Source organism: Leucoraja erinacea, chromosome 25, assembly GCF_028641065.1.
Source record: "Leucoraja erinacea ecotype New England chromosome 25, Leri_hhj_1, whole genome shotgun sequence".
Taxonomy (NCBI): Eukaryota; Metazoa; Chordata; class Chondrichthyes; order Rajiformes; family Rajidae; genus Leucoraja; species Leucoraja erinaceus.
In genome coordinates this window covers 21,940,397-21,954,781 of record NC_073401.1, presented here as the reverse complement: position 1 = coordinate 21,954,781, position 14,385 = coordinate 21,940,397, and the positions used below count along the sequence as shown (strand labels likewise).

General features: G+C 43.3%; 1 protein-coding gene across 2 annotated transcripts in view; it reads right to left on the bottom strand.

The window, feature by feature from the left end:
• The window catches only part of ypel1 (yippee-like 1), a 44,340-nt gene extending 30,829 nt beyond the window's left edge, over positions 1-13,511 (bottom strand). Inside the window, exon 1 of one of the 2 annotated variants that reach the window (XM_055655152.1) lies at positions 13,107-13,511. The gene's annotated coding sequence lies outside the window, so the exon portion shown is untranslated. The other variant, XM_055655153.1, reaches the window with a different exon arrangement.
• Positions 13,512-14,385: the final 874 nt, after the last annotated feature.

Sequence of the window (14,385 nt, the reverse complement as noted above, 5' to 3'; positions counted from 1 at the left end):
GAAGGAAACATTAGTTATTATCCAGTCCTCTGGGACCTTGTCTGCACCTATCTTCAAGGACCTTGCAAATTCTCCTTTTACCTCTATTAATAAACTGGGATAGATGCCATCAGGCCTGCAGAGGCTCTTCAAGACACCTAACACTGCCTCCTCCTTGATTGCAAACTGCCCTCACATATGCACTGATCTCACCATTTTCCTCAGATACTAATGCAAAGTACTTCCTTTCCGTCCTGGGCCTCCTCAATTGCCAGTACGAGGCCATATACAAACTGGAGGAACAGCATCTCATATTCATATAATGGTATGAACATTAGATTGTAGCTCCAATGTTCAGTGACTACAAAACACTACCCCCCCCCCTCCCCCCTACATTTCTACATCTTTATCTGTTGCCTGGATTCCAAAGTTATACTTCAAGTGTTCATTAAAGCCCTCCAGAATTAGATAGAATAGAAAAGTGCAACAGTAAAAGGAAACTTTAAAAAAAGTTAGGGCCTACAAATCATTATTCACTGAGACACCCTGATTCCCCCCCCCCCCCCCCCCCCCACCCAAGCTTCATTTCATCAATTTATTAACTAAAACAAATCATAATATTCTATCCAAAGTAATCAAAGAAGACAAATCTGCATCCATTTTGTAACTCACTTCTGGTATATTTAATGTCAGTGATATATTGATTTAAAAAAAATTAGAGATTAAAAAAAGCCTAATAATGACGACGTTTGATTTGTGGTAATTGAGAACTGAGAACATGGTTAAAATCACATATGGTTTATTTATCACATCATGTATAAGTACAGAGTTCACAGAGCCCGAGGTACAGTGGTTGTTAACCTGATCCAAGATCTCTTTCCCAATAAAGAACCTCACACAATTAATACAAATCAAAGGTTAATCCACAAGGAAATACGTGCAGGATTAGACAGCCTAGCTCCTTATGTCAGCATAGCCATGCAATTGTGATCAAGGCAGATCTACCCCAGATCTCATCTCCCCAAAATCCACAAACAGAACTGTCCTGGCCGACCCATTGTTTCTGCTTGTTCATGTCCCACCAAATTAATTTCGACCTACCTCGACTCCATCCTATCTCCTCCCCAGTCCAATCCCTCCCTACCCAAGTCCAAGACACTTCACATGCTCTTCGACTCCTCAATGACTTCTGTTTTCTAGGTCGCCACTCCCTCATCTTTACTGGACGCCAAGTTACTCTACACCTCTATCCGCCACCAGGAAGATATAAAGTCCTCCATTCCTTCCGCGACTGCAGAACAAGCCAATTTCCATCTACCAATACTCTCCTCCGCCTAGCGGAGCTGGTCCTCACCCTCAACAACCTCTCATTCGACTTCTCCCACTTCCTCTAAATCCAAGGCGAAGCTATGGGCACTCGCATGAGCCCCAGTTATGCCTGCCTCTTTGTAGGGTATGTCGAACAATTACTGTTCCAGGCGTACACTGGCCCTATCCCCGAACTCTACCTCCGCTATATTGACAACTGCATTGGTGCTACCTCCTGCACCCATGCAGGAACTCATTGACTTCATCAACTTCACCACCAATTTCTATCCTGCACTCAATTTCACGAGGACCATCTCTGACATCTCCATACCGTTTCTAGATCTCACCGTCTCCATCACAGGAAACAGGCTATTGACCGACATCTGCCACAAACCTACTGACTCCCATAGCTATCAAGACTACACCTCTTTCCACCCCGCTTCCTGTAAAGACTTTATCCCCTACTCCCAATTCCTCCGTCCACACTGCATCGGCACCCAGGATGAGGTTTTCCCATATCATGGCATCGGAGATGTCCTCATTCTTTAGGAAACGGGGCTTCCCCTCTTCCATTATAGATGAGGCTCTCACTAGACACTCCTCGATATCCCGCAGCTCTGTTCTTGCTCCTCCTCCCCCACATTCACAACAAGGACAGAGTCCCCCTTGTCCTCACCTTCCACCCCATCAGCCATCGCATACAATCCTCCAGCATTTTCACCACCTCCAATATGAACCCACTACTGGCCACATCTTCCCATATCCACACCTTTCTGCTTTCTGTAGAGACCATTCCCTCCAAACCTCCCTGGTCAACTCGTCCCTTCCCACCCAAACCACCCCCTTCCCAGGTACTTTCCCTTGCAAGCGCAGGATATGCAACACCTGTCCCTTTAACTTCCTCCTCGACTCCATTCAAGGAGCCAAACAGTCTTTCCAGGTGGGGCAGAGGTTCACTTGCACCTCCTCCAACCTCATCTACTGTATCCGCTGTTCCAGGTGTAACTTCTCTACTTCGGCGAGACCAAGCGCAGGCTCGGCGATCGTTTCGCTGAACACATCCACTCAGTCCGTCTTAACTTACTTGATCTCCCGTTGCTCAGCTCTTCAACTCCCCCTCCCATCTTTGTCCCGCCCACTCCCGACATCAGTCTGAAAAAGGGTCTCAACCCGATACGTCACCCATTCCTTCTCTCCAGAGATGCTGCCTGGGGTGGGAGATTACAACCTTCACGTGGTCCGCCCTGTTTCGACGAATGCAATCAACCTGGCATGCACAATCAAGTAAGATCAAATAGAACAAGTTGTCCTACAACTTTAGGCTGTGCACGCCATATGCAAGAAAAAGAGATGCTGCCGTCCCGCTGAGTTACTCCAACGTTTTGTGTCTACCCTCAGCTTCTCTTCTGTGCCATATCCATCGATTTGCCAATCATTTAACAATGTATCTAGCTGCCACAACACTGGCGGAGATTTATTGCCGTCTGCAGGAAAACATTTATATGCACCTTGATTTTTATGAACCTCTGCTTCACCTTATACCCAGGTCCTCTCATTTAATACTCTCCCAATTGTGAAAACTCAATATCTAGTATCACATTCCAATAAAACCATCCCTCATTCTTTTAAACTCCACAGAATGCAGACCCAACCAGTTTAGCCTCTCGTAAGGACAATGTTCTCATTCCAGGAATTAGTCTTCATGGTTAATTTATCCTTTCTTGGTTAAGGGGCACAAAATCACATAATTTTCTCATCTTTACTCTTCTGAAAATAAAGTGCCCAACAAGAGGATTAAATTTTACAATTGAGCCATGTTTGCTCCTTTGCCAACTTGTAATATTTGATCCTCTTGTTGGGCACTTTATTTTCAGAAGAGTAAAGATGAGAAAATTATGTGATTTTGTGCCCCTTAAGCAAGAAAGGATAAATTAACCATGAAGACTAATTCCTGGAATGAGAACATTGTCCTTACGAGAGGCTAAACTGGTTATATTAGTATACGAATGGCCTGTACCAAAGAGGTAACACGACTAAAAATGACTGCCACCATCATTCTTTAGAGAGATGGGGCAAAATAGGTCCAAGCCAAGAGGAGGAGTTTGAAGTCCTAGTTTGATGAAGGCAGCACTAACAAAGAAGGAAGATGATATGACAGAAAAGTTTAGGATGAGTATTACTGAATTGGATACAGAACTAAATGTACAGCTGCCAACCAAATAGCAGTTTGAAATGCTAAGCAATCAAGGAGTTGATACATTTATCAAGCCAGGCTCCATTCTCCATGTGCATCCAGATTTCAAGAAACTAGCCAGACATGATCAGAAGGTTACCCAAGAGTATTCCAGGGATAAGATTAATATGTGTTTAGATGGACAAGGGAGATTAGGGATAGTCAGAACGATTTTGTACATGGGAGATTAGGTGTCACAAATATTTTTGACGGCGTGTCCAAAAACATTGATGACGGCAGACTTGTAGACATATATATATATATATATCGATTTTGGCAAGGCATTTGACAAGGTTCCACATGGTAGGATGCTCTGGAAGATTAGATCGCATTGGATCCAAGGGGAGATAGCTGATGGGAGAGAAAATTGGCTTCATGGAAGGAAGCAGAGGATGATGATTGAAGGCTGTTCTTCGGACAGGCCTGTGACTTGTGGTGTGCCTCAGGGGTCGGTGCCGACCCCATTGCTGTTTGTCATCTATATCAATAACTTGGAAGAGAATGTACAAAGCCTGATTAGTAAGTTTGCAGATGACACTAAAATGGGCGGAATTATAGATAGTGAAGATGATTGTCACAAATTGCAGGAGGTTCTTGATCAGTTGGGCAGGTTGCAATTTGAGGAAATAGTTGATGGAATTTAATACAGAGAAATGAGAGGTATTGCATTTTGGAAAGTCTAACCAGGGCTGGACCTACACAGTGCATAGCAGGGTCTGGGGAGTGTTTAGAGCAGGGGGATCTAGGAGTGCAGGTATATAATTTCTTGAAAGTGGTGTCACGGGTAGATAGGGCGGTGAAGGCAGCTTTCGACACATTGGCCTTCACCAGAGTATTGAGTACAGCAGTTGGGAGGTCACATTACAGTTGTACAAGACATTGGTGATGCTGCATTCAGTTTTGGTCACCTTGTTAGAGAAAAGATGTTGATAAGCTGGAAAGGGTGCAAAGAAGAATCATGAGGATGTTGCCTGGACCCGAGGGCCTGAGCTACAGGGAGAGGTTGAGCAAGCTAGGTTATTATTCCTTGGAGCTCAGGAGGAGGGGTGATCTTAGAAGTGTACAAGATCATGAGAGGAATCGATAGAGTAAATGCAGAGCCTCACCATTTCACACCACTGCAAAAAGCTTGATACTACAAAACCTTCTTCATTTGCCAAGCTCTTTCACAGTAAATATTCGGACATGACCTTTGACATGAACATTCATTCCATATCTACAGTCACAAAAGGTAGTACTGCTAAAAATGATGAGCATTTCTTTATTTTTTAAGATTTTATTTTACAGATGTGGCATAAATGTGAAACTCCATTCATAGTTGGTACAAATAGTATCAATGCTTTTTAATGAGCAGCCAAATAAAGTACAAGCAGGAAAAGGGATATGCTGTCAAGGCAGGATGAAATAGTATAGAAGTCTTGTTTGTATCATAAAACAAATGGGCCAAATAGCTCATTTCAATGCTGAAACTTTACAGTATGTACACCCATTAGAGTAACACCAGAAATCACTACGAAAGCTTCTGAATGGCAATAAAACTTAACCATTTCAGTGATGCCCTTTTGGAAAAAGAAACAACCTATTTCTTTCTTAGACAAACAACCTATTTTTGTCTGGCTTGCAATCCTACCCCGAATGGTTGAACATACAAACATGACAAGAGAAGACTGAAGGGTGATGAATCAATTCCGCCCTTTATTCATTACTGAAACATCATACCATGGTAGTTGTCTTCCTTTTTCCTACTGGAATACAAGCCCAGATATTTTGGCATCCTTATTATACTACATCCAGCTTTTTGAAAAGCACAAAATAAAAACCCCACTGATGGGAAAATAAAAACTGCCAAAAATAAATTCCTCTCTGATGATCAATAATTCTCCAAACTGCTCTCACTAAGCTAGTAAGCCAAGGTCACTAAGATGAATTTTATTACATTAGAGGCAATATTCAAATGCAGGCTATTGTAATCAGAACAATTTATACTACATAAGACTAAAATAACCCAGATAATTCAAAAGAAAATTACAAAACCAAATTTGACACAAAGGTGCTGCACCAAGCTAGTGAAAAGGGAAATATGGAGGGATTGCTTCAGGCATTATAGATCTTAAAAGCCAACAGTCAATACAGCCAAAATTAAAGTGTTTAAAACTGTGAACCAAGTCATACCATTCTATGATATGACATACCATCGTCTATGAAAGTAAATAGTGGATCAACTCCAGAAACGTCCCCTAGTTCCACAAGGCACCCCCACAAGCTATGGAAATGCATCAGAAGCAGTAGTCCTTACAGAATGACTGCAGATATGACGATGACAACATATCACCCGCTCTCCATCCCCAATCCCAAGTGACAAAATAACCTAATGTAACCCTCCCTCTCCCACCACACAATTTACTGCAAAGCATTACTAATAGCTACAATTGATTTAAACTCAAAACTTGAATAAAGAGGGCGGAGAGAAAAAAAATTGATAGAATTATGGGGAAATAAAATGGAATGTTTGACAATTGGTGTAGCCCAATTCTATGTTGTATGACTCGGATTGTTTGGTCTTTGACCATTTATTTTAACCTACAACTTGAATGTTCGCACGTTATATCATATATTTTGCTTACTGTCGCATTACTTCTCAAAATGTAGATCCTGCCCATTGCTTCAAATCTGTTGCATGTCAAGATTACAGTTTCTATGGCTCTTGATAGTTAGAAGTTTAAATCTCAAGTCTGTGCTGCTATGGAATTGGTTAAGGCATGTTAACAAGGGTCTCGACCCGAAACATCACCCATTCCTTCTCTCCAAAATGCTGCCTGTCCCGCTGAGTTACTTCGGCATTGAGTCTACCTTTAAGTTGACATTGATACTGGTGTTCCTGAAACCAAAAGAAAAATTGGAAAATATGGTTGGGAACAATAACAAATTAATTGACTGTCATTTGCCAATTTTTATCCCAAATACCATTAACCAGGAAGGAATTGAACCACGAGTTGAGCACAACTTCGAATTTAATGAAAATGCATTCAGGGATGGTTGGAAGGAAGTGCAACATGTGACAAGCTTCCACATGTCAGCATTTAAGAAACCCAATAGTGATGTTTCTGTGTTTTAAATGCAGATGCTTCGACACATCCATTACAATATGCGAGTTCGGTATTCCGAAAAATGCCAGGAATCATGGGATTTGTCAAAAGTCAAACGCTATAAATAAAAATCAAACGAAGCGCTGTAGATTCAGCGAGTATAGTTTAGGTCCGATTTTTTGGCTTTTTCAACTTTGGATTTGTCAGGGGGCAGATACGAGTTGGAGACTGGCGGGGGGGGGGGGGGGGGGAAAGACTTGACCGGCAGCTGCACGCACACAGAACCGCTCCTCATCCGCAGCTAGGATTGAACGCGTGTCCCCGACGCTGCAAGCGTTGCCAAACAGTCAATGGAACGTCCCTGGTCCCCTCCCCCCCCCCCCCCCCCCCCACCCGAGTGTCCCATCCCCGACCAGGGGGGCTGCGGGAGAGGTCCAGACAACGGCACCCAGGCCCCCAGCCAGCGCGGAGAAGCGCCAACCTCAGCTCACCTCCGCCGCTTGGCAGGCCAACTGACAGCCAGGACCAACGACACCAGCAGCCCCAGGCCCACAGCCAACACCAACTACAGCCCAACCCCGCTCCAACTCCAGAGGAACCCGCTCCCCAATGGGCCACTACGGCGACAAGTGCCAGTTCGCCCACAGCCTGGCCAAGCTGCGCTCCCTCAGCCGCCACTCCAAGTGGAAGACGGAGCCGTGCCGCACCTTCCACACCACCAGCTTCTCCCCCTACGGTACCCACTGCCACTTCATCCATAACCCCGAGGAGGAGCGAAGTCAAACGTTGGATGTCGGTGTTGGACTGAGGGGAGGGGAGGTGGAGGGCTGCCGGCCAACCCGGCAGAGCCAAGCCGGAGTCAGCGGCTGCAGCACCGGCTACAAGTCCAGGGCCACTCCGCCAGCCCAGCAGCAACTCAACAGCACCTGCAGCGACAGAGAGCCGGGCCTGATCCCGACCACGGACGAAACAAAAGCCTACACACAATGCAGCACCACCGTTGCAGAGACTGTTTATAGCGAGTGACCTATGACCTGGGCATGCGCAGTCGGAATACCGAACTCACTTATAGATCACACGTCTTCTGGCATCACAGCAACTGGAGACTAAAACTTTAATAGTGCCATAATATGACTGCGAACATTCCACGAGTGTACATATTTTAAGTCTGGCAAATCCAATTACTTTCTCAGCATCCCTTGTTTCACAGAAACCTTTTAATTTCCAAGATAAAAATTAAGCAATAAATTAACAAATTAAATAAGCATCAAATTCTGTACTACATATGTAATGAAAACAGAAACGTTTTCCAGTTTAAATCTTAACTCTACTTCCTTCTCCAAAGCATTCTTTCTCATCTGTTAAGTATTAAAGCAGGTTCTTAATTTCACATTTGCTTCTTAAACTCAATTACATGATAAAATGCAAATGTTATGGATTTAAAAATGTCATGGAATATAGAAATGCTGGAATGATTTGGGGGAAATTAACTGGATGCCACTGATAAAAAACAGAAAACACCAGAAATAGCCAGAAACTGCAGACAGGAAAAGTTTACTCTTCAGGTCAATGAGTTTATCAGACCTGGGAAAAAAGGACAAGTTGCAGAGAAAGCCGAGAGTTGAAAGGGGAGAAAAAAAAATGATAGGATAGAGACCATTTGTAAATATCTGCACATTCTACTTGTGCCATTTGCCCTCTTTTTATTGATTTATAAAAACTTCACACAACTCATGAGGAATTTAGGAAACATCTTAATTCAAACTTTTGCATCATCCTTCCACTTAATAATCTCCAGAGTTGTTAAATTGGTAGCCTGAATACAAAGCAGCAAAGCTAAGGAACCAAAATCTGAAATAGGAGACATCAAAAGTGTTTTAAAAACGTGGCTCCATCATTTGGATGTATGAAGAGCTAACAAAAACTTCCAAGGTCCACAAAGATAGGCACGAATTGATGGTATAAACTTGCCCCACAATAAACACAACACAGCACAGTACAGTAAAAAAAAGTGCTGGAGTAACTCAACGGTTCAGGCTATATCTCTGGGGGTCATGGACAGGTAACCATGTTTCTCCAGTTTTACACAGAAGACTAATGCAAGATAAGCAAAACAGAACAATGATATTAATATGGTACTCTGCACTACATATGCATGTTACATGATGCTGAATGCTTGTTCCATCCAATTAAGATGCTCTTCTTGATGCAAGAAGAGTGGCTTTCAGTTACATGGATTGCCAAAACATTTGCATTTAGTTATTATACCAAAAAGCCAACAAAGGCTTGACACCACTGCAATTTAATGCAACATGTCACCACTGAGAGCTACAAGAATGAAAGCACATTCCATTTCCGAAATGAATATTAATCCTGATTACAAGTGCCAACTACAAACAAGCAGTTAAGGGGAGGTGACAAGAATGTGGTTCATAAAAGAGACATTTCTTCACTTCACTAAAAGTTTTCCCCAGATTACAAATATTATTAAATTCAAAAGTCCAACATACATAGGTTTCTATGAATGATAGAGCAGATTTCCCCTCTCCCCACTTTTAATAATTGTTCTTTGTAATCATTCATGTGCATTTGATGCCATTCCTACTGAGGATGCGAGCTGTTTCTATACATTTTCCGACTTGTGAACATGCTCAGCTATGGCATTGCAAAAACTGAACCCTGGGGACTGCATAAATGATTTTTTTGAATCTTGAGGATTTTGAATCAAGGAATGACTAACTCACACAAGGTTTTATTACGCGTCTTCAAGTATAGCTCCAGATATGGGTCATTCTTCTCTTTAGCAATCCATCTTCAGCCATGTCAGGTTTTTTTTTTAATCTACATTTATAATTTATTCTGTTATAATTGGTTTTCATAACTTGTTTGCAACTTTATATTTTTTAAACAAGGAAGTATTCATTTCAATTAATGTTAGTTTGTCAGCAATTTGCCCTGTTTTCAATATTAGCAGTTCAATTTCATTTTCATTTTGCTGGTACATTTCTAGCTGCAAAGCATCACTGAACTATACTTCCATCCCTAACCCAAATGAAATTCAAATCAGATAGGCCATCTGGATTTTCATTCACTCAGCAAGTTCCAGAAGAATGTTTGCAAACATAAAACAACAAATAAGTGGGTGAATGTAACTTTAAACCTTTACCTATGATCACCCATTGGTCCTTAATACCCTTCTTGTAAATATGAAGAATACAAATAAATCAAAAACAACCAATTTTGGGAAATGCTCTGTCCAAAACATGCCAGTGGATGGGTGATGGTTAGTCAGTAACACCAGTTGATCTCCTGATGTCAGCCAAGGGCTCTCTCAGCAATATCCTGATTCTTGAAGCCAGATAACCATCTTGTACTGTGTTTAAGAGTCTATCTGACAATAGCATTGAAACAGGAGTTGACCAGTCAGCCATCTATCCTTTTATTCCTACAATACGATTGTGGCTGACTGATAAGCTAATATTAATTTGTTATCTTTATCTCTGGATAATTTCAATCAGTGCTGCATCCAACTTCAGGGGACCGAATTCCATATTTCCACTAACTTCTTTGAGAAGAATGTTGATCAGTCTGATTTCAGCACATTTCAAGATTAATAGTTTCAATGGGTGCCCAAAATGAGAGTACAACTAATTATCACTTTCTAAATATTTCATTGATGCAAGAGTGGCATATTAGACTGGAGCTAAACATCTAGTCACAAATTTATACTAAGATAACTCAATCCTATCTTAGTAACATCACCCAAATCTACCCTGTTTCTGCTCACCTTTAACTGAAAATGTTCCACATATCCATGTACCATTTGGCTGGACATCCATTCCATAACATTTAATGTATCCAAAACTCTGCTGGCTATTATCTAGTACACTAGATATAATCCACATCCAGGAAAATTCTCATCCATGCCTTCACATTTCTCCATGTCTCACCTGTTCTCCAGTTTTATAACCTTCACATGTCCATCTGTTACAGCTAAGGATTCAGATGACAAGGGTGTCAAATCTGAAAGCCCCTCCCATTCTTGTCTTAAACAAAAAGATCTAAAATGACCTCTTTCACAATCTGTTTTAGTACTTCTTACCATGACTTGATATCAAATTGTATTTAATAACACTTGTGAATCTTGGGATATAGTTTGTTATCTAAAATTCAATGCTAACGAACAGGCTTGCTTTTTCCCTCTCCCTTAACCATTTACAACCATTAACCATTTCCATCAACAAAATTCAACAGTTTTAGAAAAAACAAGCTCCAATTGGAGAAACTCAATGTTACAAGGTAATCTACAGAATCAGGCATTTCAGGGCAATCTTATGAATGGGGAAAGGGAAAGTAATTCACTGACAACAAGCACAAAAAATGGATTGCAAACAAATGGATCTTCAACTAACTAGTATTCCATAATCACTCTCCACAATAGAATAAAATAATTGCCTGAGTAAATATAATTCCACGAAAAATACACTTTGGTCTGCCTGAAACTTGCTTGTCTTCCAGTACAAGTAGCTATCTACTGCATGACCAAGGACTACTGCCGAGGGGTGCAAAAAACTGTACACAATATTTATTAGGAAATAATTATATTTTAAATGCCCTCTTGCCATTGTTTATTGGAATCTTGGCTTGGACTTTGTGCACAACGAATGTGCGTGAAAGAAAAAAGATAATTCCATTTGCTAACAAAATTTTACTTGTACTATTAAAGTGACATATTTGCCACATTATTTGTCACATATAAAGTGACATTATTGGTTGTAAAATTTATGAATAATAAAGGAGGCTTCTTAAGTATTTAAAAAAAAGAGTTGCAATAACAACGTCCAGAGTGCAAAGAGCCAGATGGCAAAACAATTAAGTTTGGTTCCCCAGGCACATCCCCAATTAAGATGCAGCTGCCTGGCTTGAATAAATAACTTGCAAGTCTTCCTCCAACCACAAATCTTTGCATGAAAATACAAATATAAAACGACAGGCTGACGAAGCTTTAATTGCTGGTCTGCTCATACGGACTTTCATACAGCCTCCGAATTATCCAACCAGGTAGACAATGACGTCACGCTGTCAAGTGATCGACGGAGAGAGGACGCCGTGACATTTACTCTGCAAAAGCGTCAAACCATTCCCGGAACTTGAGTGACAAATGTGTCAGATTCTGTGGTCGCTACGTGACGTGAACATACTCAACCGGCTTTTAATTGTTAGCTCTGCACAGCTAACCAAAAATTACCGAGCAGTTACACGGAACTTCCCACGTCAGTTAAAGCAAAGCGACCAATAAGCGCACAAAACACGAAATCAATCACCACTACCAGCTGTTCTCCGAGTGGAACATCACTTCCGTATAAACAGCAGAGAACAGTGGAGTGGGGAAGGGGGTGGAAATGGAGGTAGAAAATAACATTGTAGACTTCGAATATGTATCCAACATTAGTCGCAACGAATTGCATATCCATCATAGCGCAAGCTTGCGATAGACAGTCCGTGCATTTCAAAACTAAGGACATAAAATAATCTAATTTACCCCTGGTTTACGCAAGACACCCTCATTTGACATTCACTATAGATCCCCAAATTACATCACAGCCCCTTTTTTGATCTTGCCAATGTACCGGCAGTACGAGCTACATACACTTAAACAATAAACTACTTACAATACACTAAGCTACACTTATGTATAGATACTAAAAGATGTAACTAAACATTCAAAGGAAACATTTCCCCGACATGCGCCTTGTATACGTCCATTAAATCCAGCCCGTCATAGTACCTCGCTATGATTTCTCGAAAAGGGAAGTACATCCTAAGCTAATGCATCCCATTGTAAATACGGCAACTAACCCATAACACACACGTCCTGAATAAACTAGTTACATAATGCCGCATTTTGTTGTGACAGCTAGTCTCGCCCAGGTTTACACATGGACTGCATTTAAAAAACACCCTAAATGGGGCACAGCCGTCGTCATAGTGTACCGGGATATCAGATTTTACTCGTAATCTGCCCTAACTCCACAGAAAAAAATCTTCGAGGCACACGGCAAAATGGTTGATTTAAAAAAAGTTTAATCAACCCAAGTTGTTTACAAACGCCAGTCTTGTTTTACGTGTGCAAGAGTACGTGCAGCGGGATATTGATATTGGTATCCCGCATCGCGGCACGTACCGTACTGTGGTTTCAAAACAATTGCAACACAACTCTCCCAGGATGGCCACTTCCAAAGAAACAAGTAAATCCGGATGACGGGTGGTTCCCAAATACCCAACATTAACTTTTAAAGCCTAATTAAAACAGTTGAATTTTACTGTTTAAATAAATGTAGTTGATAGGAAGCCCAGCCGTTTCTACTGACGGCTATCGACAACATTAGCTGGCACCGTTCTAGGTTGGGAGGGGGAGGGGGGAGGAGGAAGACAACCGCTTCCCCCTTCGTTCACAACTCCCGCAACGGAGGACAAGGGCTGAACGCCAGTGTAGATACCTCCTTCCTCTCCAGTCGTCCCAGTGCAGCCGTGTCCTTACCGTGGACTCGTTGTCCCGGCTGCGGGCTGGCTGGGAATCCAGACGGCTCGGCTTCCCTCGCCCGCTCACTTCCCGATACAATGCCCCCGGCGTTGCGTTCTGCTCGGGGTTCCCCCACTCGGTCACTCGGTGCCCCCCGCCCTCTGGCTCACCCCCGCCTCTCCCCAGCTTTGCCGTTTGTCTGGGCGCCGAGTAAGGGCAGTTCGAGCCAGTTTCTCTTCCGTGGTGTTGGCACTGTAATCCCGGGCTCCCTAGTCCTACGGTCCGGGATAAATAAAAATAATTCGGGCGGCTCGGCTGAATCCCTTCCCGTTCCCTACTAGCTCGGGCCGTTTATCCTGTGCCCCGGATCCGGCTCGCTGTCCCGGCCTGGCTCGGTTTCACTGACCGTCCCGCCGGCGGGGGTCTGATTTTGCTTCGCGTCTCGATTGAGCGCTGCTCGGATCGGATTGAATGGGACGTGGTGTCCTCACCCCGAGGCGGCTCGGGATCCGGACGTGCTCCACAGCTCTCCGAATCCCGGCTAGGTTTTGTCCTCAGCCCGTGGCCGACCAGGCCCGGTTCGGCTCCCTCTCGGTGTCTGTTATTATTCTGCCTCGCGTACAGTTTTGCGTCGCCGCGCGGCCAATGGGAAACGAGCGGCACCGGACGGTTTGTGTTTGAAGCGGGAGCGAGAGCACGTGGGGAGGGAGCGCGCGCCGCGCCACCTCGCGAGGCCGTTGGCCACCGGCGGACGATTCTTTTTTTAAATTCATAAACGGCAGCGTCTCGCGACCCTGACAGAATCTGGGGGGGTGGGAGGAACAATAACGCACACGTGACACGCGCGCCTGCGGCGACTGAGCCCATTCCCCCCGAGCGGCCGCGCGCACTCGGCACATCGAGATGCAAACAATAACAACGGCGCGCGCACACACACGTGGCATACGCGCGGGGGTCACGTGGTCTGCGGCGCCAGAGACGTCAGTCTCCAAAGCGCTGCTTCAGCCAAAGATACTAGAGGATCTTTGGCTACGTTGGAAGTGGATTTCATTGAAACCACTTTCTTTTGTACGTTCTCGTGGAAAGGTAATTCATTCGAAACATTCGTTTGGCTTCCCCACAAATGTTGCCTGGCCTACAGGGCATTTTGGTCTATTCTGCTTTACATGCATTTACTATCTTGATCTGAAATGACATTTCCCAATTGCCAAAGCCCCTCCAAATTTTACAGGGGTGGTTATTGATCAAGAAACTCA